We start from the raw sequence: 26650 nt of genomic DNA, 5'->3' as shown, positions 1-26650 counted from the left end.
TGACAAACTTGTCAAGGTATGGTCCACACACTCGGTTCATAAGGTCCATGAACATAGCTGGTGCATTAGTTAAACCAAACGGCATGACCATAAACTCGTAATGACCGTAACGTGTTCTGAAAGCAGTCTTTGGAATATCATCTTCTTTCACCCGCATTTGATGATACCCGGAACGTAAGTCAATCTTTGAATAAACAGACGAGCCTTGTAGTTGATCAAATAAGTCGTCGATTCTCGGTAGTGGGTAGCGGTTCTTGATGGTAAGTTTGTTCAACTCTCGGTAGTCGATACACAACCTGAATGTACCATCTTTCTTCTTGACAAACAAAACAGGATTCGCGTATACATGTTATTATCATTATTATTAGTAATATAATTATTATTATTAATATTATTATTAGTAAATGTATTATTATATATACTATAGTTATTATTATTATTACAATTATCATTATTATTATTATTATTATTAGTAGATTAGTAGAAAACTTATGATTTAATTTTTGTTATAGGTATTGTTATTATTATCATTACTAATATCATTACTATAATTATCATTAATAACAGTATTGTTATCATCATAATCAAATACGATTTTTATTACTATTATAAACGTTATTTTACCAAATAAATATTATTTATACGAAACTATACTTAGAAGTAATATTACATATAAATATGTATTAATCATATTAACAATCTATATATAAATATTTATATATAACAAATTAGGTATTTTTAAAATAATAAGTTATATATATTAATAAAATTATATAAATATTAATCTTTTTGAATATATACACAAAGTAAATATATATAATATATATACATATGAATGATATAGGTTCGTGAATCCGAGGCCAACCCTGCATTGTTCAGTATCGTCGTATGAATATTTTTACTACAAAATATTGTATCGTGAGTTTCATTTGCTCCATTTTTAAATGCTTTTGCAATATATATATTTTTGGGACTAAGAATACATGCGCTTTTATAAATGTTTGACGAAATAGACACAAGTACTTAAAACTACATTCTATGGCTGGATTATTAAACCGAATATGCCCCTTTTAGCTTGGTAGCCTAAGAATTAGGGAACATCACTAATTTTGAGAATTAGTGCACCCCTAATTGACGCGAATCCTAAAGATAGATCTATCGGGCCCAACAAGCCCCATTCTGGAATTTGGAATGCTTTAGTACTTCGAGTTTATCATGTCCGATGGGTGTCCCGAAATGATGGGGATATTCTATATGCATCTTGTTAAGGTCAGTTACCAGGTGTTCACCATATGAATGATTTTTATCTCTATGCAGTTTGCGAAATGCCTGATACGAGATGTGTATTAATGGAATTAAAATCTTGTGGTCTATTAAAAATTATGGAAACGATTGATTACGATAAACTAATAAACTCACCAACCTTTTGGTTGGCACTTTAAAGCATGTTTATTCTCATGTATGAAAGAAATCTTCCGCTGTGCATTTGCTCATATTAGAGATATTACTTGGAGTCATGCATGACATATTTCAAAAGACGTTGCATTCGAGTCGTCGAGTTCATCAAGATTATTACTAATTCAATTATAGTTGGATATATTATGAAATGGTATGCATGCCATCAACTGTCGATGTAATGAAAGTTTGTCTTTTAAAAATGAATGCAATGTTTGTAAAATGTATCATATAGAGGTCAAGTATCTCGCGATGTAACCAAATGTAATGTATTCGTCTAGATGGATTAGGATGGGTCATGAAACTAATAGCTTGGTAACTAATATTTACATGTTGTAAGAACATGTATACGCGAATCCTATTGATAGATCTATCGGGTTTGACAACCCCAACCGGGCTAGTCGCTCTAGTATCGTAAACGGTTGCATAGTACTTCGTTTTTACTACACTTGGTACAGTGTAGGGAGATTTCATAATAAAGGGAATATGCTACATTAATTGTTAATTATGGTTACCAAAGCGCTCAACAACTTATAGAGTACCTTTATTGAAATATTTGTAACTATGAAATCTTGTGGTCTATACTTATATCTGAAATGTCCCGTTCTTATTGATTAAAAACGTTCCATATTAATTGATTTCGTTGCGAGGTTTTGACCTCTATATGAGACGTTTTTCAAAGACTGCATTCATTTTTAAAACAAACCATAACCTTTATTTCATAAATAAAGGTTTAAAAAGCTTTACGTAGATTATCAAATAATGATAATCTAAAATATCCTGTTTACACACGACCATTACATAATGGTTTACAATACAAATATGTTACATCGAAATCAGTTTCTTGAATGCAGTTTTTACACAATATCATACAAACATGGACTCCAAATCTTGTCCTTATTTTAGTATGCAACAGCGGAAGCTCTTAATATTCACCTGAGAATAAACATGCTTTAAACGTCAACAAAAATGTTGGTGAGTTATAGGTTTAACCTATATATATCAAATCGTAACAATAGACCACAAGATTTCATATTTCAATACACATCCCATACATAGAGATAAAAATCATTCATATGGTGAACACCTGGTAACCGACAATGACAAGATGCATATATAAGAATATCCCCATCATTCCGGGACACCCTTCGGATATGATATAAATTTCGAAGTACTAAAGCATCCGGTACTTTGGATGGGGTTTGTTAGGCCCAATAGATCTATCTTTAGGATTCGCGTCAATTAGGGTGTCTGTTCCCTAATTCTTAGATTACCAGACTTAATAAAAAGGGGCATATTCGATTTTGATAATTCAACCATAGAATGTAGTTTCACGTACTTGTGTCTATTTTGTAAATCATCTATAAAACCTGCATGTATTCTCATCCCAAAAATATTAGATTTTAAAAGTGGGACTATAACTCACTTTCACAGATTTTTACTTCGTCGGGAAGTAAGACTTGGCCACTGGTTGATTCACGAACCTATAACAATATATACATATATATCAAAGTATGTTCAAAAATATATTTACAACACTTTTAATATATTTTGATGTTTTAAGTTTATTAAGTCAGCTGTCCTCGTTAGTAACCTACAACTAGTTGTCCACAGTTAGATGTACAGAAATAAATCGATAAATATTATCTTGAATCAATCCACGACCCAGTGTATACGTATCTCAGTATTGATCACAACTCAAACTATATATATTTTGGAATCAACCTCAACCCTGTATAGCTAACTCCAACATTCACATATAGAGTGTCTATGGTTGTTCCGAAATATATATAGATGTGTCGACATGATAGGTCGAAACATTGTATACGTGTCTATGGTATCTCAAGATTACATAATATACAATACAAGTTGATTAAGTTATGGTTGGAATAGATTTGTTACCAATTTTCACGTAGCTAAAATTAGAAAAATTATCCAATCTTGTTTTACCCATAACTTCTTCATTTTAAATCCGTTTTGAGTGAATCAAATTGCTATGGTTTCATATTGAACTCTATTTTATGAATCTAAACAGAAAAAGTATAGGTTTATAGTCGGAAAAATAATTTACAAGTCGTTTTTGTAAAGGTAGTCATTTCAGTCGAAAGAACGACGTCTAGATGACCATTTTAGAAAACATACTTCCACTTTGAGTTTAACCATAATTTTTGGATATAGTTTCATGTTCATAATAAAAATCATTTTCTCAGAATAACAACTTTTAAATCAAAGTTTATCATAGTTTTTAATTAACTAACCCAAAACAGCCCGCGGTGTTACTACGACGGCGTAAATCCGGTTTTACGGTGTTTTTCGTGTTTCCAGGTTTTAAATCATTAAGTTAGCATATCATATAGATATAGAACATGTGTTTAGTTGATTTTAAAAGTCAAGTTAGAAGGATTAACTTTTGTTTGCGAACAAGTTTAGAATTAACTAAACTATGTTCTAGTGATTACAAGTTTAAACCTTCGAATAAGATAGCTTTATATGTATGAATCGAATGATGTTATGAACATCATTACTACCTTAATTTCCTTGGATAAACCTACTGGAAAAGAGAAAAATGGATCTAGCTTCAATGGATCCTTGGATGGCTCGAAGTTCTTGAAGCAGAATCATGACACGAAAACAAGTTCAAGTAAGATCATCACTTGAAATAAGATTGTTATAGTTATAGAAATTGAACCAACGTTTGAATATGATTATTACCTTGTATTATAATGATAACCTACTGTAAGAAACAAAGATTTCTTGAGGTTGGATGATCACCTTACAAGATTGGAAGTGAGCTAGCAAACTTGAAAGTATTCTTGATTTTATGAAACTAGAACTTTTGGAATTTATGAAGAACACTTAGAACTTGAAGATAGAACTTGAGAGAGATCAATTAGATGAAGAAAATTGAAGAATGAAAGTGTTTGTAGGTGTTTTTGGTCGTTGGTGTATGGATTAGATATAAAGGATATGTAATTTTGTTTTCATGTAAATAAGTCATGAATGATTACTCATATTTTTGTAATTTTATGAGATATTTCATGCTAGTTGCCAAATTATGGTTCCCACATGTGTTAGGTGACTCACATGGGCTGCTAAGAGCTGATCATTGGAGTGTATATACCAATAGTACATACATATAAAAGCTGTGTATTGTACGAGTACGAATACGGGTGCATACGAGTAGAATTGTTGATGAAACTGAACGAGGATGTAATTGTAAGCATTTTTGTTAAGTAGAAGTATTTTGATAAGTGTATTGAAGTCTTTCAAAAGTGTATAAATACATATTAAAACATTACATGTATATACATTTTAACTGAGTCGTTAAGTCATCGTTAGTCGTTACATGTAAGTGTTGTTTTGAAACCTTTAGGTTAACGATCTTGTTAAATGTTGTTAACCCAATGTTTATAATATCAAATGAGATTTTAAATTATTATATTATCATGATATTATCATGTATGAATATCTCTTAATATGATATATATACATTAAATGTCTTTACAACGATAATCGTTACATATATGTCTCGTTTAAAAATCATTAAGTTAGTAGTCTTGTTTTTACATATGTAGTTCATTGTTAATATACTTTATGATATGTTTTCTTATCATAGTATCATGTTAACTATATATATATATATATCCATATATATGTCATCATATAGTTTTTACAAGTTTTAACGTTCGTGAATCACCGATCAACTTGGGTGGTCAATTGTCTATATGAAACATATTTCAATTAATCAAGTCTTAACAAGTTTGATTGCTTAACATGTTGGAAACATTTAATCATGTAAATATCAATCTCAATTAATATATATAAACATGGGAAAGTTCGGGTCACTACAGTACCTACCCGTTAAATAAATTTCGTCCCGAAATTTTAAGCTGTTGAAGGTGTTGACGAATCTTCTGGAAATAGATGCGGGTATTTCTTCTTCATCTGATCTTCACGCTCCCAGGTGAACTCGGGTCCTCTACGAGCATTCCATCGAACCTTAACAATTGGTATCTTGTTTTGCTTAAGTCTTTTAACCTCACGATCCATTATTTCGACGGGTTCTTCGATGAATTGAAGTTTTTCGTTGATTTGGATTTCATCTAACGGAATAGTGAGATCTTCTTTAGCAAAACATTTCTTTAAATTCGAGACGTGGAAAGTGTTATGTACAGCCGCGAGTTGTTGAGGTAACTCTAGTCGGTAAGCTACTGGTCCGACACGATCAATAATCTTGAATGGTCCAATATACCTTGGATTTAATTTCTCTCGTTTACCAAATCGAACAACGCCTTTCCAAGGTGCAACTTTAAGCATGACCATCTCTCCAATTTCAAATTCTATATCTTTTCTTTTAATGTCAGCGTAGCTCTTTTGTCGACTTTGGGCGGTTTTCAACCGTTGTTGAATTTGGATGATCTTCTCGGTAGTTTCTTGTATAATCTCCGGACCCGTAATCTGTCTATCCCCCACTTCACTCCAACAAATCGGAGACCTGCACTTTCTACCATAAAGTGCTTCAAACGGCGCCATCTCAATGCTTGAATGGTAGCTGTTGTTGTAGGAAAATTCTGCTAATGGTAGATGTCGATCCCAACTGTTTCCGAAATCAATAACACATGCTCGTAGCATGTCTTCAAGCGTTTGTATCGTCCTTTCACTCTGCCCATCAGTTTGTGGATGATAGGCAGTACTCATGTCTAGACGAGTTCCTAATGCTTGCTGTAATGTCTGCCAGAATCTTGAAATAAATCTGCCATCCCTATCAGAGATAATAGAGATTGGTATTCCATGTCTGGAGACGACTTCCTTCAAATACAGTCGTGCTAACTTCTCCATCTTGTCATCTTCTCTTATTGGTAGGAAGTGTGCTGATTTGGTGAGACGATCAACTATTACCCAAATAGTATCAAAACCACTTGCAGTCCTTGGCAATTTAGTGATGAAATCCATGGTAATATTTTCCCATTTCCATTCCGGGATTTCGGGTTGTTGAAGTAGACCTGATGGTTTCTGATGCTCAGCTTTGACCTTAGAACACGTCAAACATTCTCCTACGTATTTAGCAACATCGGCTTTCATACCCGGCCACCAAAAATGTTTCTTGAGATCCTTGTACATCTTCCCCGTTCCAGGATGTATTGAGTATCTGGTTTTATGAGCTTCTCTAAGTACCATTTCTCTCATATCTCTAAATTTTGGTACCCAAATCCTTTCAGCCCTATACCGGGTTCCGTCTTCCCGAATATTAAGATGCTTCTCCGATCCTTTGGGTATTTCATCCTTTAAATTTCCCTCTTTTAAAACTCCTTGTTGCGCCTCCTTTATTTGAGTAGTAATGTTATTATGAATCATTATATTCATAGATTTTACTCGAATGGGTTCTCTGTCCTTCCTGCTCAAGGCATCGGCTACCACATTTGCCTTCCCCGGGTGGTAACGAATCTCAAAGTCGTAATCATTCAATAATTCAATCCACCTACGCTGCCTCATATTCAGTTGTTTCTGATTAAATATGTGTTGAAGACTTTTGTGGTCGGTATATATAATACTTTTGACCCCATATAAGTAGTGCCTCCAAGTCTTTAATGCAAAAACAACCGCGCCTAATTCCAAATCATGCGTCGTATAATTTTGTTCGTGAATCTTCAATTGTCTAGACGCATAAGCAATCACCTTCGTTCGTTGCATTAATACACAACCGAGACCTTGCTTTGATGCATCACAATAAATCACAAAATCATCATTCCCTTCAGGCAATGACAATATAGGTGCCGTAGTTAGCTTTTTCTTCAATAACTGAAACGCTTTCTCTTGTTCATCATTCCATTCAAATTTCTTCCCTTTATGCGTTAATGCAGTCAAGGGTTTTGCTATTCTGGAAAAGTCTTGGATGAACCTTCTGTAGTAACCAGCTAGTCCTAAAAACTGGCGTATGTGTTTCGGAGTTTTCGGGGTTTCCCACTTTTCAACAGTTTCTATCTTTGCCGGATCCACCTTAATACCTTCTTTGTTCACTATGTGACCGAGGAATTGAACTTCTTCCAACCAAAATGCACACTTTGAAAACTTAGCGTACAATTCTTCCTTCCTCAATACTTCTAACACCTTTCTCAAATGTTCACCGTGTTCTTGGTCATTCTTTGAGTAAATAAGTATGTCATCAATGAAAACAATGACAAACTTGTCAAGGTATGGTCCACACACTCGGTTCATAAGGTCCATGAACACAGCTGGTGCATTAGTTAAACCAAACGGCATGACCATAAACTCGTAATGACCGTAACGTGTTCTGAAAGCAGTCTTTGGAATATCATCTTCTTTCACCCGCATTTGATGATACCCGGAACGTAAGTCAATCTTTGAATAAACAGACGAGCCTTGTAGTTGATCAAATAAGTCGTCGATTCTCGGTAGTGGGTAGCGGTTCTTGATGGTAAGTTTGTTCAACTCTCGGTAGTCGATACACAACCTGAATGTACCATCTTTCTTCTTGACAAACAAAACAGGAGCTCCCCACGGTGATGTGCTTGGTCGAATGAAACCACGCTCTAAAAGTTCTTGTAATTGGCTTTGCAGTTCTTTCATCTCGCTGGGTGCGAGTCTGTAAGGAGCACGAGCTATTGGTGCAGCTCCTGGTACAAGATCTATTTGAAATTCAACGGATCGATGTGGGGGTAATCCCGGTAATTCTTTCGGAAATACATCGGGAAATTCTTTTGCAATGGGAACATCATTGATGCTCTTTTCTTCAGTTTGTACTTTCTCGACGTGTGCTAGAACAGCATAGCAACCTTTTCTTATTAGTTTTTGTGCCTTCAAATTACTAATAAGATGTAGCTTCGTGTTGCCCTTTTCTCCGTACACCATTAAGGGTTTTCCTTTTTCTCGTATAATGCGAATTGCATTTTTGTAACAAACGATCTCCGCTTTCACTTCTTTCAACCAGTCCATACCGATTATCACATCAAAACTTCCTAACTCTACTGGTATCAAATCAATCTTAAATGTTTCGCTAACCAGTTTAATTTCTCGATTCCGACATATATTATCTGCTGAAATTAATTTACCATTTGCTAATTCGAGTAAAAATTTACTATCCAAAGGCGTCAATGGACAACTTAATTTAGCACAAAAATCTCTACTCATATAGCTTCTATCCGCACCCGAATCAAATAAAACGTAAGCAGATTTATTGTCAATAAGAAACGTACCCGTAACAAGCTCCGGGTCTTCCTGTGCCTCTGCCGCATTAATATTGAAAACTCTTCCACGGCCTTGTCCATTCGTGTTCTCCTGGTTCGGGCAATTTCTAATAATGTGGCCCGGTTTTCCACATTTATAACAAACTACATTGGCATAACTTGCTCCGACACTACTTGCTCCGCCATTACTCGTTCCGACACCATTTGTTCCTTTCGTTCTATTAACCCCTGGTCCGTAGACCTCACACTTCGCCGCGCTATGACCATTTCTTTTACACTTGTTGCAAAATTTGGTGCAGAACCCCGAGTGATTCTTTTCACACCTTTGGCATAGCTGCTTCTGATTGTTGTTGTTGTTGCGGTTATTATTGTTGTTGGGATGATTGTTGTAGTTGCTGTTGTTGTTGTTGTTGTTGTTGTTGGGCCGTTTGTTGTAGTTGCGATTGATGTTGCGATTGTTGGGATAATTGTTGCGATTATTGTTGTAATTGCTGTTGTTGTTGTATTGGTGATTCTTATCACCGTTTTCCTCCCACTTTCTTTTGACTTGCTTCACATTGGCCTCTTCAGCAGTCTGTTCTTTAATTCTTTCTTCAATCTGGTTCACGAGTTTGTGAGCCATTCTACATGCCTGTTGTATGGAGGCGGGCTCGTGTGAACTTATATCTTCTTGGATTCTTTCCGGTAATCCTTTCACAAACGCGTCGATCTTCTCTTCCTCATCTTCGAATGCTCCCGGACACAATAGGCACAATTCTGTGAATCGTCTTTCGTACGTGGTAATATCAAATCCTTGGGTTCGTAACCCTCTAAGTTCTGTCTTGAGCTTATTGACCTCGGTTCTGGGACGGTACTTCTCGTTCATCAAGTGCTTGAATGCTGACCACGGTAGTGCGTACGCATCGTCTTGTCCCACTTGCTCTAGATAGGTATTCCACCATGTTAACGCAGAACCTGTGAAGGTATGCGTAGCGTACTTTACTTTGTCCTCTTCAGTACACTTACTTATGGCAAACACCGATTCGACCTTCTCGGTCCACCGTTTCAATCCGATCGGTCCTTCGGTTCCATCAAATTCCAAAGGTTTGCAGGCAGTGAATTCTTTGTAGGTGCATCCTACACGATTTCCTGTACTGCTAGATCCAAGGTTATTGTTGGTATGTAGCGCAGCCTGTACTGCGGCTATGTTTGAAGCTAGAAAAGTACGGAATTCCTCTTCATTCATATTCACGGTGTGTCGAGTAGTCGGTGCCATTTCCTTCAAAATAGTTAAATGGAACAAGTTAATCATACAGAATATTAAGAGTAGTTAATAGTATTTTGTAGCATAATATGAACTCATTTATAAAAGCTTTTTCTTCATATTAGCGTTTTATAAGTTTAAATTCGGGTAGTACCTACCCGTTAAGTTCATACTTAGTAGCTAATATACAATTCAACTACTACAATTCTATATGAAAAACTGATTATAATAATATTTCGCGTTCAAACTTTTATACAATATTTTACAAACTTACAATACCGCTTATTTTACATAAAGCATGAAATATAGCACACAATAACTTTGATACAAGATAGTTGTGAAGATAATTCTAGCTAGTACACAAGTCGTTCAGCAAAGGCAATAAAGACACGTAATTCATACGTCCAGAAACAAGTCATGCATTCTGGTTTTACTAGGACTACTTCCCATCCTTGGTCTTGTGCAACATAACCGTTATGGCCGTTGATAAGACAGCGTGTTGTAACGTCGTCAAAGGGACGAGGGTTACGTAATGTCCAACAGTCCCGTAATAATCTAAAAACCTCATTTCTTACCCCAATTACCGACTCCGTCACTTGTGGAAACGTTTTGTTTAATAGTTGTAGCCCGATGTTCTTGTTCTCACTTTGGTGAGAAGCGAACATTACTAATCCGTAAGCATAACATGCTTCTTTATGTTGCATGTTAGCCGCTTTTTCTAAATCACGAAGTCCAATATTCGGATATATTGAGTCAAAATAATTTCTTAACCCGTTGCGTAAAATAGCATTTGGGTTCCCCGCAATATATGCGTCAAAGTAAACACATCGTAACTTATGGGTTTCCCAATGTGATATCCCCCATCTTTCAAACGAAAGTCTCTTATAAACCAAGACATTCTTGGAACGTTCTTCGAATGTCTTACAAACTGATCTCGCCTTAAATAGTTGTGCCGAAGAATTCTGGCCGACTCTAGACAAGATTTCATCAATCATGTCTCCGGGTAGGTCTCTTAAAATATTGGGTTGTCTATCCATTTTGTGTTTTTAAACTGTAAAATAGACAAGAGTTAGATTCATAAAAAAAATACTTATTAATACAAGCAATTTTTACATATATCATAAAGCATAAGAACACTATATTACATATATTACACCACACGAATACAACTATCTTATTCCGACTCGCTCGTTTCTTCTTCTTCAGTTTTGGTTCGTTTTGCCAAGTTTCTAGGGATATATGATGTTCCCCTAATACGAGCCGTCGTTGTCCACATTGGTTTAGAAAAACCTGGTGGTTTAGAGGTTCCCGGGTCATTGTTACAACTTAAGGACTTCGGGGGTTGACGATACATATAAAGTTCATCGGGATTGGAATTAGATTTCTCTATTTTTATGCCCTTTCCCTTATTATTTTCTTTTGCCTTTTTAAATTCAGTTGGGGTAATTTCTATAACATCATCGGAATTCTCGTCGGAATCCGATTCATCGGAGAATTGGTAATCCTCCCAATATTTTGCTTCCTTGGCGGAAACACCATTGACCATAATTAACTTTGGTCGGTTGGTTGAGGATTTTCTTTTACTTAACCGTTTTATTATTTCCCCCACCGGTTCTATTTCTTCATCCGGTTCCGATTCTTCTTCCGGTTCCGATTCTTCTTCCGGTTCCGACTCTTCTTCCGGTTCCTCTTCGGGAACTTGTGAATCAGTCCACAAATCATTCCAATTTACATTTGACTCTTCATTATTATTAGGTGAGTCAATGGGACTTGTTCTAGAGGTAGACATCTATCACATAATATCAAACACGTTAAGAGATTAATATATCACATAATATTCATATGTTAAAAATATATAGTTTCCAACAAAAATGTTAAGCAATCATTTTTAAAGAAAACACGGTCGAAGTCCAGACTCACTAATGCATCCTAACAAACTCGATAAGACACACTAATGCAAATTTTCTGGTTCTCTAAGACCAACGCTCGGATACCAACTGAAATGTCCCGTTCTTATTGATTAAAAACGTTCCATATTAATTGATTTCGTTGCGAGGTTTTGACCTCTATATGAGACGTTTTTCAAAGACTGCATTCATTTTTAAAACAAACCATAACCTTTATTTCATAAATAAAGGTTTAAAAAGCTTTACGTAGATTATCAAATAATGATAATCTAAAATATCCTGTTTACACACGACCATTACATAATGGTTTACAATACAAATATGTTACATCGAAATCAGTTTCTTGAATGCAGTTTTTACACAATATCATACAAACATGGACTCCAAATCTTGTCCTTATTTTAGTATGCAACAGCGGAAGCTCTTAATATTCACCTGAGAATAAACATGCTTTAAACGTCAACAAAAATGTTGGTGAGTTATAGGTTTAACCTATATATATCAAATCGTAACAATAGACCACAAGATTTCATATTTCAATACACATCCCATACATAGAGATAAAAATCATTCATATGGTGAACACCTGGTAACCGACAATGACAAGATGCATATATAAGAATATCCCCATCATTCCGGGACACCCTTCGGATATGATATAAATTTCGAAGTACTAAAGCATCCGGTACTTTGGATGGGGTTTGTTAGGCCCAATAGATCTATCTTTAGGATTCGCGTCAATTAGGGTGTCTGTTCCCTAATTCTTAGATTACCAGACTTAATAAAAAGGGGCATATTCGATTTCGATAATTCAACCATAGAATGTAGTTTCACGTACTTGTGTCTATTTTGTAAATCATCTATAAAACCTGCATGTATTCTCATCCCAAAAATATTAGATTTTAAAAGTGGGACTATAACTCACTTTCACAGATTTTTACTTCGTCGGGAAGTAAGACTTGGCCACTGGTTGATTCACGAACCTATAACAATATATACATATATATCAAAGTATGTTCAAAAATATATTTACAACACTTTTAATATATTTTGATGTTTTAAGTTTATTAAGTCAGCTGTCCTCGTTAGTAACCTACAACTAGTTGTCCACAGTTAGATGTACAGAAATAAATCGATAAATATTATCTTGAATCAATCCACGACCCAGTGTATACGTATCTCAGTATTGATCACAACTCAAACTATATATATTTTGGAATCAACCTCAACCCTGTATAGCTAACTCCAACATTCACATATAGAGTGTCTATGGTTGTTCCGAAATATATATAGATGTGTCGACATGATAGGTCGAAACATTGTATACGTGTCTATGGTATCTCAAGATTACATAATATACAATACAAGTTGATTAAGTTATGGTTGGAATAGATTTGTTACCAATTTTCACGTAGCTAAAATTAGAAAAATTATCCAATCTTGTTTTACCCATAACTTCTTCATTTTAAATCCGTTTTGAGTGAATCAAATTGCTATGGTTTCATATTGAACTCTATTTTATGAATCTAAACAGAAAAAGTATAGGTTTATAGTCGGAAAAATAATTTACAAGTCGTTTTTGTAAAGGTAGTCATTTCAGTCGAAAGAACGACGTCTAGATGACCATTTTAGAAAACATACTTCCACTTTGAGTTTAACCATAATTTTTGGATATAGTTTCATGTTCATAATAAAAATCATTTTCTCAGAATAACAACTTTTAAATCAAAGTTTATCATAGTTTTTAATTAACTAACCCAAAACAGCCCGCGGTGTTACTACGACGGCGTAAATCCGGTTTTACGGTGTTTTTCGTGTTTCCAGGTTTTAAATCATTAAGTTAGCATATCATATAGATATAGAACATGTGTTTAGTTGATTTTAAAAGTCAAGTTAGAAGGATTAACTTTTGTTTGCGAACAAGTTTAGAATTAACTAAACTATGTTCTAGTGATTACAAGTTTAAACCTTCGAATAAGATAGCTTTATATGTATGAATCGAATGATGTTATGAACATCATTACTACCTTAATTTCCTTGGATAAACCTACTGGAAAAGAGAAAAATGGATCTAGCTTCAATGGATCCTTGGATGGCTCGAAGTTCTTGAAGCAGAATCATGACACGAAAACAAGTTCAAGTAAGATCATCACTTGAAATAAGATTGTTATAGTTATAGAAATTGAACCAACGTTTGAATATGATTATTACCTTGTATTATAATGATAACCTACTGTAAGAAACAAAGATTTCTTGAGGTTGGATGATCACCTTACAAGATTGGAAGTGAGCTAGCAAACTTGAAAGTATTCTTGATTTTATGAAACTAGAACTTTTGGAATTTATGAAGAACACTTAGAACTTGAAGATAGAACTTGAGAGAGATCAATTAGATGAAGAAAATTGAAGAATGAAAGTGTTTGTAGGTGTTTTTGGTCGTTGGTGTATGGATTAGATATAAAGGATATGTAATTTTGTTTTCATGTAAATAAGTCATGAATGATTACTCATATTTTTGTAATTTTATGAGATATTTCATGCTAGTTGCCAAATTATGGTTCCCACATGTGTTAGGTGACTCACATGGGCTGCTAAGAGCTGATCATTGGAGTGTATATACCAATAGTACATACATATAAAAGCTGTGTATTGTACGAGTACGAATACGGGTGCATACGAGTAGAATTGTTGATGAAACTGAACGAGGATGTAATTGTAAGCATTTTTGTTAAGTAGAAGTATTTTGATAAGTGTATTGAAGTCTTTCAAAAGTGTATAAATACATATTAAAACATTACATGTATATACATTTTAACTGAGTCGTTAAGTCATCGTTAGTCGTTACATGTAAGTGTTGTTTTGAAACCTTTAGGTTAACGATCTTGTTAAATGTTGTTAACCCAATGTTTATAATATCAAATGAGATTTTAAATTATTATATTATCATGATATTATCATGTATGAATATCTCTTAATATGATATATATACATTAAATGTCTTTACAACGATAATCGTTACATATATGTCTCGTTTAAAAATCATTAAGTTAGTAGTCTTGTTTTTACATATGTAGTTCATTGTTAATATACTTTATGATATGTTTTCTTATCATAGTATCATGTTAACTATATATATATATATCCATATATATGTCATCATATAGTTTTTACAAGTTTTAACGTTCGTGAATCACCGATCAACTTGGGTGGTCAATTGTCTATATGAAACATATTTCAATTAATCAAGTCTTAACAAGTTTGATTGCTTAACATGTTGGAAACATTTAATCATGTAAATATCAATCTCAATTAATATATATAAACATGGGAAAGTTCGGGTCACTACAATATCGATGCTAGCTTTAAACCTATATATCTCACCGACCTTTGTGTTGACTGTTTAAGCATATTTATTCTCAGGTCCTTAAGAAAGTCTTCCGCTGTTGCATTATCTGAGCAAGCTGTGCATGGAGTCTCATGCTTTTGTTTAAATGAAGTGTTGCATTCAATAAAACCTTTGTCATGTATTATATTCGACTGTTATATCACGTGTGTAGTATTTGGAAATCGATGTATTATGGGGATTATTTCTTAAAAAATCGCCCACTTGTTTAAAACATGCATTATGTATAATAAGTGAATGCTTTTTATGAAACGAATGCAATATTTTCTAAAATGTATCATATAGAGGTCAAATACCTAGCTTTGGGACCAATGAATAACGTACCGCGTTTATAGTAATATGGACGAGTCGTTTCAGTTATGGATTGTTGTAAGCATGAAGAAGATAAAAAGCACGCTCTTTAAAAAAGTAAGTAAATAAACATTTTGTGCCATGCTTTTGTCGACGTTCATTTAAAAAACGGCTAAATTCATAAGACACACATAGGTTTGGTTTTTTCTTCGACTGCTCTTGTTTCAACCTCCATTTGTATTTGCGTTTTGCCAAATTGAAGCACAAAACTCTTTTACCACTACGTAGGCCCGGAATTAACATCAGTTCGTTTGGAAGACGCTAAAAAAACAAAGTATATATATATATATATATATATATATATATATATATATATATATATATATATATTATAATGAAAATTTTTTAAATGAATTCAAGTAATTTACAACATAATTATATAGTAGTAAATTACAAAAATAAATTAGTTTTTATAAAGATGTGTGTATAAATTTAAATGTATAGTATATTTTACTTACCAACACATTACCGCGAGATATGAAAATATCGCAATCCCAAGAAACAACTTCTTTTTACAAGAAATATGGGCGATCCATTACATCCAACATACGATTTAATATGCGAGTATTTTCACCACCATCATTGTTATATATTAGCATCTCGATATTAAGTTCATCGATTGCATAAAAAATGACACAATCTTCAGAATTCAATTTGAGATCCGTAACTAACTCTGGCCATCCTGCACGTATGATCAACTTGTCTTCAACCACTAATATCCATAACCTTTTTTTTATACGGTCCCTTATAATGAATGACAACATGATCTTTGGGTTTCGACCTTCCTTTATATGCAAATATACATTTCTTTTTAAGTGTCTGATACCGAAATAATGTTAAGTTGTTGCTAATGAATGTAACAAGATTGAAGGTACGCGCTACGCGGCTATACATTATGTTTGAAAAATCTATAAATTTACCAGTTGGTGAAGTAATATGGTGCGAAATTGACCTTTACAGGTTAAAGGTTATATATCCATTTCAAGATTTCAGTCCAATTATAATCCATTTAGTTTACTTTGTGAACTAAGTTAACTCTAGAATGAATACCTATGATGGTATCTGCTTAAACAATAAAACAATGAAACTAATTTCATGACATTTAAATTATTATTAATTGCTACATGATCATACATACCATCTACACTATAAACACATGCTATTGTATTAGGATAGTAGCTTTACAAACTCGAAATTTTCCAAGGCAACTCAAATCAAAGAAACATGATCGTTGCGTACAAAATCATCACCTACAAAGAATCAAACAAACACTATGTTACGGTAAAAAATCAAACAAATAGATACAAGCCTTACACAACAAATAGCCGGGCAAAGAAACATATGGTCATTAGTTAAAAAAAATGACTACTTACATAAGGAAACACCATGTCATGGTTGGTTACAAAATTATCACCTATAAAACAACAAACAAACAGTGCCTAGTGGCTAAAAAAATCAAACAAACCGATTGAAATCACAACTACTATAACATCAAAGATATATTAAGAACTTAAGCGATACATATAACAAAAGTTAAACGATATAAACTCACAAAAATATCACAATCAAATTCGCTAGCTTCGACAACAATAGCGAGACTGCCACCAGGAGCAGCTGCAAAACCGTTAGCAGCAGCAGGTACATAGTAGATAGAATGTGGAAACCTGAAACAGTTAACGTTTAGTGATGACCAAAATATTGTATAACAACAAAACAACTACAACTATGAAGCAAGCAACAACATCACCTAAACTAATTTGGAATTGTCACAATTTTAAAAATATTAAAATCAGCACCAACAAAATACTCGTATTTGCCATTCTAATTCTAATTAAACAAAAAAAGAGTGTAAGTGCATTCATGATCATCAATATCATATAAAATGGATATCTATAATTTTAGTGATATACCTTCAACTTTAAAACAGATAGACGACGAACAAAACGTATGATGGTCTGAACTACTTTTTATCGGCCGGGTCAAACAGTTCCTAATTTGCAATCTTTTAACCATCATTTGAACCACAAGCACCTGTTGCAATATGTAGAACATGATGATATGCATCAATATTAGATAATAACTAAATAAATGCGATCAATATTAACGTTTCTATAAATAGACTAACAATAAAAATGGATTATTTAATTAAAAGTTGGAATAGCAATTAAAATTACGGCTAATACTCCAGCAACTATTCTTTCTGTACAATCCAAAAAAAACCATATCTCAAGATGTTACCCCCGATTGGTTACTTCCCTCTTGATCCTACCACTATATATATATATATATATATATATATATATATATATATATATATATATATATATATATATTCATAAATCCTTCATATAACACATTAATCAGAAGACAAAGATGTGAAAACCAACATATACATACCTTCTTCAAGACTCCCGAATCTACAGTGTTGACCTGAATAATTACAAAAAATATAATAAAAGTTAGCTATGATATTAAGTATAATCACCAAACTACAAAACAAATAACAATACAGATACCCACACAATTAAAAAAAAAATAACGATCAAATTAAGAAAACCAACATAACCCGCCAACACAAACAGTAGCAGCAGCAGGCTGTTATAACAGTTTTTTGAGGTTTTTTGTGGGCTGAAAAACAGCAGCCGATGGCTGCTAAAAGTGGTGGTTGATGGCTGCAAATTACCAACAAAAGTGGCGACTTCTTATGAATCAGAACAGTTTTCACGCTGCACCATCAAAATATCAGTTCCTAATTTGCAATCTTTTAACCATCATTTGAACCACAAGCACCTGTTGCAATATGTAGAATGTTAGTTAACATATACGGATACATTTAATAGCCGCTAAAGTTGGTAGATTACATTAATGTTGGGTAGTTGGTAGATTACAGGTTTATTTAATGTACAGATGTTATTGTATCTTCCTGGGCTATAAATACCCGTTCATCCTGTTCATGTAATCATCAAGAGAATACAGAGAAACCAAATACATAAAATCTTGTTTGTTCTCATTTAGTGTTTTACATGGTATCAGAGCCAGCTTGCTATGGTTTGAGTACCTGAAGAACGATAGTCACCACCGTCACCCCATCCCTCACTGTCCATTGAAATCGGTCTCTGCGAAGTCATCTTTTGATCTCACCACCCCCGCCAAACGATTCATAGGGTTCTGAATTGCTTACCTGGGAAATACGAAAATTTTCCGAACACCGCAAGCCCGCCACGCGCCGCCCATCTCCGACGTCTGCCGCACACACGCCGGCGCGTGAAGGCGCGTGGACCACTGTACGCCGCCGTTGTTTTTGTCCGAATGATTATTTCGTGATTCCGATCAACATCCAGGAATTAATTTATGTTTACACATTGAAATTGTTGTGGTCGAATTTGGGTACTGTTGGTTTTTTGATTTATGCTTTCCTGCTTCTTGTTATGTGGGTTCTCCATTGATTAAAGGTAAAAGGTTTATAAGTTGTACTTTAGACAACTTTATTTGGTTTCGTGAAAGAAGAAAAACACGTCAAGTTGGGTTTTCTTGGCCTACTCATTACTTCTTGTTTTAATTTGAGTGGCTCATAGTGGGTTTCTGTTGGTGGATTATTAAAATAACTCCATCAAGTTTCTTTTTTTACAATTGCTTGGTCCTAATTTCTCTTTTATCACTAAATAAATTTATTTTATTATTAAATAAATTTATTAACCATGGGTGATACAAATAAAATCGAGAAAGTCTTCTCGGATTTGCTCCACTCGGTTTGGTACTACTTGTTTCTGATTATGAAAATAATCAAGGGTAAGTTAAAGAAAAATTCTTCGTGCTTGCTATCTACCGAAGAATACGAAGAATATATTTGGTTGAAAGAATCCATGAGGCCAACATCACCAATCCCCGCTTTTGCTGATACAGGTAAGTCTAATATATGTCTTTTGTCATCAACTACTAAATGGGTCATCGATTCTGGTGCTTCAGATCACATGACAGGTAATCACCATCTTTTCTCCAATTTCAAGTCACAACCATCTCATGTCACTATTGCAAATGGTACTACCTCCCATGTCTTAGGTTCGGGCACCATCAACCTTACACCATCTATTTCATTGTCATCTGTTTTAAGTCTTCCGAACTTTTCGTTTAATTTGCTATCTGTTAGCAAAATTACCCGTGATTTGAATTGTGTTGCTTTACTCTATCCCGATTATTGTGTCTTCCAGGATCTATCGACGAAGCAGATTATTGGTAGAGGACGGGTATCTGATGGTCTATACATACTGGAATCTGAAACAAACGTTCCACGCTCATTGGTATGCTCTAAGTCATCATCCCCTTATGAGATACATTGTCGGTTAGGACATCCTTCGCTACAGAGTATGAAGAAACTATGTCCTGAATTATCTTCTTTGTCATCTTTTTATTGTGAGCCGTGTCAGTTTGCTAAACATCATCGTATCCATTTAGCTCCGAGGGTCAATAAACGGGCTTCATCTCCATTCGAATTAGTACACTCTGATGTCTGGGGTCCATGTTCAGTTACTTCCAAACTCGGTTTTAAATACTTTGTTACCTTTATCGATGATTATTCTCGTGTTACTTGGCTTTATTTGATGAAAAGTCGTTCTGAAGTAATTACTCACTTTTGCTCATTTGTTGCTGAAGTAAAAACACAATTTCAGGTTCCGGTTCAAACTTTGAGAAGTGATAATGCCAAAGAATTTCTTTCCGAGTCATTTTCATCATATATGCTTCAGAATGGTATCCTTCACGAGTCATCTTGTGTTGACACACCAGCCCAAAATGGGGTTGCGGAACGAAAGAATCGACATCTTCTTGAAGTAGCTCGAGCACTCTTATTTCAAATGAATGTTCCAAAACCTTTTTGGGCTGACGCTGTATCAACTGCATGTTTCCTTATTAATCGAATGTCATCAGCCGTCCTTAATGGTGATATTCCATATTCAGTTTTGTTTCCCACAAAATCTTTATTTCCGATTGAGCCGAAGATTTTTGGTAGTACTTGTTTTGTGCGGGACACTCAGCCTCACCGCACTAAATTAGATCCTAAGTCCATCAAATGTGTGTTCCTTGGATACTCTCGCCATCAGAAAGGTTACAGATGTTTTTCACCAACTCTCCAGCGTTATGTTGTTTCCCGAGATGTAACATTCCAAGAAAAGTTACCTTTCTTTCCAGTGTCCACCTATCACAATCATGAGAATAGTGATGACTTATTGGTATATCTACCCATACCAGATCCCACACCAGATTCCACAATAGATCTTACACCAGATTCCACACCAGATTCCACAATAGATCTTACACCAGATCCCACACCATTAGAACAAACTGATCATTTTCAGTATGTATACAGTCGGCGTTCCCGTCCTACATCAGAACCCGCTCCTATACCACAATCGCCGTCGGCAGATCCTCCCGGCGAGTCACCAAATGATGTTTCTAGTGATATTCATGACACTCAATCTTTAGATTCAGATATACCCATTGCTATTCGAAAAGGTAAACGTGCATGTACTTATCCTATTGCTTCTTTTGTCTCTTATGATAAATTGTCCGTATCTTCTCGTGCTTTCGTTGCTACCCTAGACTCCGTCTCCATTCCAAAAACAGTTGGTGAAGCTTTGGCTCATTCTGGATGGCGTGCCGCTATGATTGAGGAGATGAATGCTCTTGATCATAATGGCACTTGGGCATTAGTTGACTTACCTGTTTCCAAAAATGCGATTGGTTGTAAGTGGGTCTTCACGATAAAAGTTAATCCTGATGGTTCTTTGGCACGATTAAAAGCTCGGTTAGTTGCTAAAGGTTATGCTCAAACATATGGGGTGGATTATTCTGAGACATTTTCTCCTGTTGCTAAACTCACATCCATCAGATTATTTGTTTCATTAGCAGCTACATATCAGTGGACTCTTCATCAACTTGATGTGAAGAATGCATTTTTACATGGAGATTTGCACGAAGAAGTCTATATGGAGCAACCACCTGGATTTGTTGCTCAGGGGGAGTATGGTAAAGTATGTAAATTACGAAAAGCAATATATGGTTTAAAGCAATCCCCTCGTGCCTGGTTTGGGAAGTTCAATGCTGTGGTAAGAGACTTTGGCTTAAGAAGAAGTGCATATGACCACTCAGTATTCTTCACTTCATCCAAGTCTGGGTGTATTTTACTTGTGGTTTATGTGGATGATATTGTAATCACCGGAAGTGATAAAGAAGGGATTGTCAAATTGAAAACATTTCTAAGCACCCGGTTTCAAACAAAGGATCTAGGTCATTTGAAATATTTTCTTGGTATTGAAGTCTCTCGAAACAAAAAAGGCATTTTCTTATCTCAGAGAAAATATTGTCTAGATGTACTTAGTGACTCTGGTCTGACTGAAGCAAAACCTTGTGAAACGCCAATGATACCGAATACAAAGTTAACGACGGACGACGGAGAACTACTTATGAACCCAGAAAAGTATAGAAGAATTGTCGGCAAGTTGAATTATCTTACCCTCACTCGTCCTGATATTTCTTTCCCTGTGAGTGTTGTCAGTCAGTTCTTATCATCCCCAAGAACCTCACATTGGGATGCTGTCTCTCATATCTTAAAATACTTGAAAGGTACACCGGGTCGTGGTATCTTATACCAGAATCATGGACATCACACTATTGAGGGGTTTTCTGATGCCGATTATAATGGTGATCCTACAACTAAACGGTCTACAACAGGTTATTGTGTCTTTGTTGGAGGAAATCTTGTATCTTGGAGAAGTAAGAAACAGAATGTGGTGTCTCGTTCAAGTGCTGAATCTGAGTATCGAGCCATGGCACAGACTACTTGTGAACTTATATGGGTTCGTAATCTTCTTGGCAAAATTGGATTTCCTCAATCCAAACCTATGAACTTGTGGTGTGATAACAAGGCAGCCATTCACATTGCTAGCAACCCTGTCTTTCATGAAAGAACGAAGCATATTGAAGTTGACTGTCATTTCACTCGAGAAAAATTAGAAGAAGGGATTATTAAAACACCCCATATCACAAGTAATAAACAATTGGCTGACATCTTCACAAAAGCATTAACTGGAAGTTGCACCCGTCAATTTTGTAACAAGCTGGGCATGATCAATATCTATGCTCCAGCTTGAGGGGGAGTGTTAGTTAACATATACGGATACATTTAATAGCCGCTAAAGTTGGTAGATTACATTAATGTTGGGTAGTTGGTAGATTACAGGTTTATTTAATGTACAGATGTTATTGTATCTTCCTGGGCTATAAATACCCGTTCATCCCGTTCATGTAATCATCAAGAGAATACAGAGAAACCAAATACATAAAATCTTGTTTGTTCTCATTTAGTGTTTTACATAGAACATGATGATATGCATCAATATTAGATAATAACTAAATAAATGCGATCAATATTAACGTTTCTATAAATAGACTAACAATAAAAATGGATTATTTGATTAAAAGTTAGAATAGCAATTAAAATAACGGCTAATACTCCAGCAACTATTCTTTCTGTACAATCCAAAAAAACCATATCTCATGATGTTACTCCCGATTGGTTACTTCCCTCTTGATCCTACCACTATATATATATATATATATATATATATATATATATATATATATATATATATATATATATGTATATATGTATATATTCATAAATCCTTCATATATAACACATTAATCAGAAGAGAAAAGATGTGAAAACCAACGTATACATACCTTCTTCAAGACTCCCAAATCTACGACCTGAATAATTACAAAAAATATAATAAAAGTTAGCCGTGATATTAAGTACAATCACCAAACTACAAAACAAATAACAATACAGATACCCACACAATTTTAAAAAAATAACGATCAAATTAAGAACACCAACATAACCTGCCAACACAAACAGTAGCAGCAGCAGGCTGTTATAACAGTTTTTTGAGGCTTTTTGTGGGCTACAAAACAGCAGCAGATGGCTGCTAAAAGTAGTGGTTGATGGCTGCAAATTACCAACAAAAGTGGCTACTTCTTATGAATCAGAACAGTTTTCACGCTGCACCATCAAAATATATCACACCCCTACAAAAAGGTCAGGTACTGTTTTGGTCCCACTCATTATGCAAGTTTAACAGATTGGAATCGAAGCTTACGGGATTGGGTCTCAACCACAGCCACTGTCATAGTCTCTCGTACCAGCAGAACTGCCACCATCATCTCCAGGGTCAATCCACATCGCGCGACTTGTTTAACAAAGAATACGAAACCAATAGCAGTTTAGCACATGCGTGGTGAAATACCCCAAATCACCAAATTCAAAATATTAACTAATTCTAATTACCTTTATTTACAATTTTATCTACAAACAGTGGGCAAAAAGGTATACCCCTACCCACTTGGACCCGGACAAAGGTTACCTATTTTGATCCCACCCACCCAAACCACCCATTTTGTCACTTCTATTGAAGGATTAAAGATATCACTTTTTAAATCTTATTAGACACAACCTTCATTCATAAATACTTAATTATTAGAAACAAATGTGTTTCAGTCCAACCAAACCAACCTAACCTGCCAAGTTGATACATTTTGACCCATTAACCAAAACTCTCATTTTTCGACCTTTATGATTGCAGATATATTTTTTACTTCAGTACCTGATACCCCTTTAATCCAAATCTATCACAAATTGCTACACAAGCTAGCTTCTCATCAGACATGCATACATTATATAAATATTTGGTTACTTTCTTTTTTAAAAATGTTACACTAACTATGTTTTGGCATAATTAAAAAAGTTTTCATTACCTCTTTTTTAAAAATGTTACACTAACTATGTTTTTTTTTTTTTTTCAATGTGTAACTATAACTATAACTAGTTATTCTATAGCTACACTATATATAACCCTCCACATAGTATATATGCACCTGTATCTATTTATATGTGTTTAGACTATATATATGTACCGCTGCATATGTTGGTTACCTATATATGTACCTATGTATCTATGTAACATGTATTGGTGTATGTATGTTTGTCTGTCTTGTTTCTGTACCTAAGTATATAATCTACGAATGTATCTATATGTATATATGTTTAAGCATGAGTTTTTTTTTATCCATGCTCATGTGTGGTGCGTGTGTATATATATATATATATATATATATATGTATTTATTTTGTTTGTCTGTATGTTTACTTGATTTTAAATGGTTTTGTGCTCTGTATGATCCATGCTATTTGCCCTACTGTTGTGCATTACTGCTTTATGTGTTCTCTTTTTTGGTTACTGTGTATGGTTGCTTCTTGCTAGGAGCACATAACTCTTACAGGTACGTATCTTTTGCCCTATCTTTTCGTTTTTATGAGCACTTCTGGCCGGAGGTCCGTTTGGAAGCAATCTCTTTTGCTCTAGAGTAGAGGGAGGGACGACCTTATCTAGGCGCGGGTTCTATACCCGCGGCTGGAGTAGTGACTTCCTTCTAATCTAGGGTACGAGGAATGATTGTCTACACCCACCTCTCCCATACCCCACTTTTGTGGGATTGGGTATTGTTGTTGTTGTTGTTGTTGTTGTGTTGATAGCAAATCATGAAATGAATCCTTTTCTTTATCCACTTAAGCCCAAAATCATTAGCAATTACTGATGACCACTTTCATTATCTTTTAGTCACAATTAAGAGCAATTAATTATCTTTTATCAAGATTTATATTTTGCATACCTGATGACCACTTTCATTATCAACATCAGGATCAGCAGATTTAGGGATGTTTCTAGGCACTGGAGTGCTTCAATGCTTCTTCTTTCCATGTGTTTTAACAGCACTTGCTCTCAAAACATCATCTTCTTTTGTTCTCCTTATTGGTATTGTATCTTCAGGGCAATATCATCCCCAAAATAATAAATAAAATATTAATTTAATTCAAAAATATCATATTATTATTATTAGAAATTAACCAAACCAGAAATGCTTATGAAAAAACCTTAATTTTATGGTCTTTGAGAAATGGGTGATCAAAAGCTGGCTGGTGAGAGATGTGTACAAATCAATGATATCCCCATCTGGACTCTGCTCAAAATTCAAATCATGAAAATAATGATAAACTTCATTCTTTACATTAGTGCACCTAATTTACATCAGTACAACTATCATTAGCATAAAGGGTAAGCAAAAGATTACCTCTTTTTACTATATTCAGCAGCAAGCAGGTAAAGAAAACCCTAATTCACCCCCAAAATAACCTAATGAACAATTTAAATACATTCAAAAAAATATCTATATCTATACACATAAAATATCAGTAAACACGTAATCTCTAAACACAAACGATTAATCAACAAACAATAAATTAGATGCGTGTCTGAAATTGATAAAACTTTTAAAAATTGTAAATTGTTACCTTTGCGAGACGAACTACCATATTTGGTACTTGCAGATAAAAAATGGTAAAAAGAAATCAAAAGAAGGAAGAAAGCAGATGAAGATGAAGAACGATGATTGTTTTGGAGCCAAAAGAAAACTGAAGAAGAGAATGGGGTAGGGTTAAAGAAGATGGCCGGTCATGAAAGTAAGGTAGAGATGTCTGAGGTATGGCATTTGTCTGTTTAGTCACGCTACCCTCAGTTGAATATTACGGAAATATATATATATATATATATATATATATATATATATATATATATATATATATATATATATATATATATATATATATATATATATTTTTTTTTTTTTTTTTTAATTAAAGCTTCATGAAAAAAAAAAAAAAATTCTCCAACAGCGTGGACAGTAACTTTGTGTGAGGGGATACGCCACGTGGACCAATCAGATTGTGAGATTTAATTATCCTGACAGTAGATGGATAATAAATACAATAAAATACTATTATAATTTAGTTTAATGTTAATGAAATTAATAAAAAAACATTTGCAATATTGAAGAAACAAAAAATTAAGCATTTAACTTACTAATGAATAAGGTATTAAAATAAAAGATGTAAGACTGAAGAAATTCCATACCAATTCGTGATGATTAGGATCATTCACAAAAGTCATGAATGAAGGGAATATCATGTAAGGAGC

The 26650-nt window shown here is 34.3% G+C and overlaps 1 long non-coding RNA gene across 4 annotated transcripts; it reads right to left on the bottom strand.

Annotated features, from left to right (window-relative positions):
• Positions 1-16602: 16602 nt before the first annotated feature.
• Positions 16603-26164, bottom strand: LOC139904591 (uncharacterized). Of its 4 annotated transcripts, none has more exons than XR_011778899.1 (12): positions 25749-26164; positions 25552-25637; positions 25290-25441; positions 23721-23810; positions 23464-23649; positions 23302-23328; positions 18248-18354; positions 17962-17994; positions 17475-17595; positions 17117-17228; positions 16938-16978; positions 16603-16814 (listed from the first exon to the last, which is right to left on the bottom strand). It is a non-coding gene; the product is annotated as an uncharacterized lncRNA (long non-coding RNA). The 4 variants fall into 4 exon arrangements; XR_011778898.1 differs by having other exon boundaries at positions 23464-23623; XR_011778900.1 differs by having other exon boundaries at positions 23464-23810; positions 25749-25789; positions 25969-26164.
• Between the last annotated feature and the right edge of the window lie 486 nt (positions 26165-26650).

Source organism: Rutidosis leptorrhynchoides, chromosome 4 (assembly GCF_046630445.1).
Source record: "Rutidosis leptorrhynchoides isolate AG116_Rl617_1_P2 chromosome 4, CSIRO_AGI_Rlap_v1, whole genome shotgun sequence".
NCBI classification, from domain to species: Eukaryota; Viridiplantae; Streptophyta; class Magnoliopsida; order Asterales; family Asteraceae; genus Rutidosis; species Rutidosis leptorrhynchoides.
This window is presented reverse-complemented; position numbering and strand designations above follow the sequence as displayed.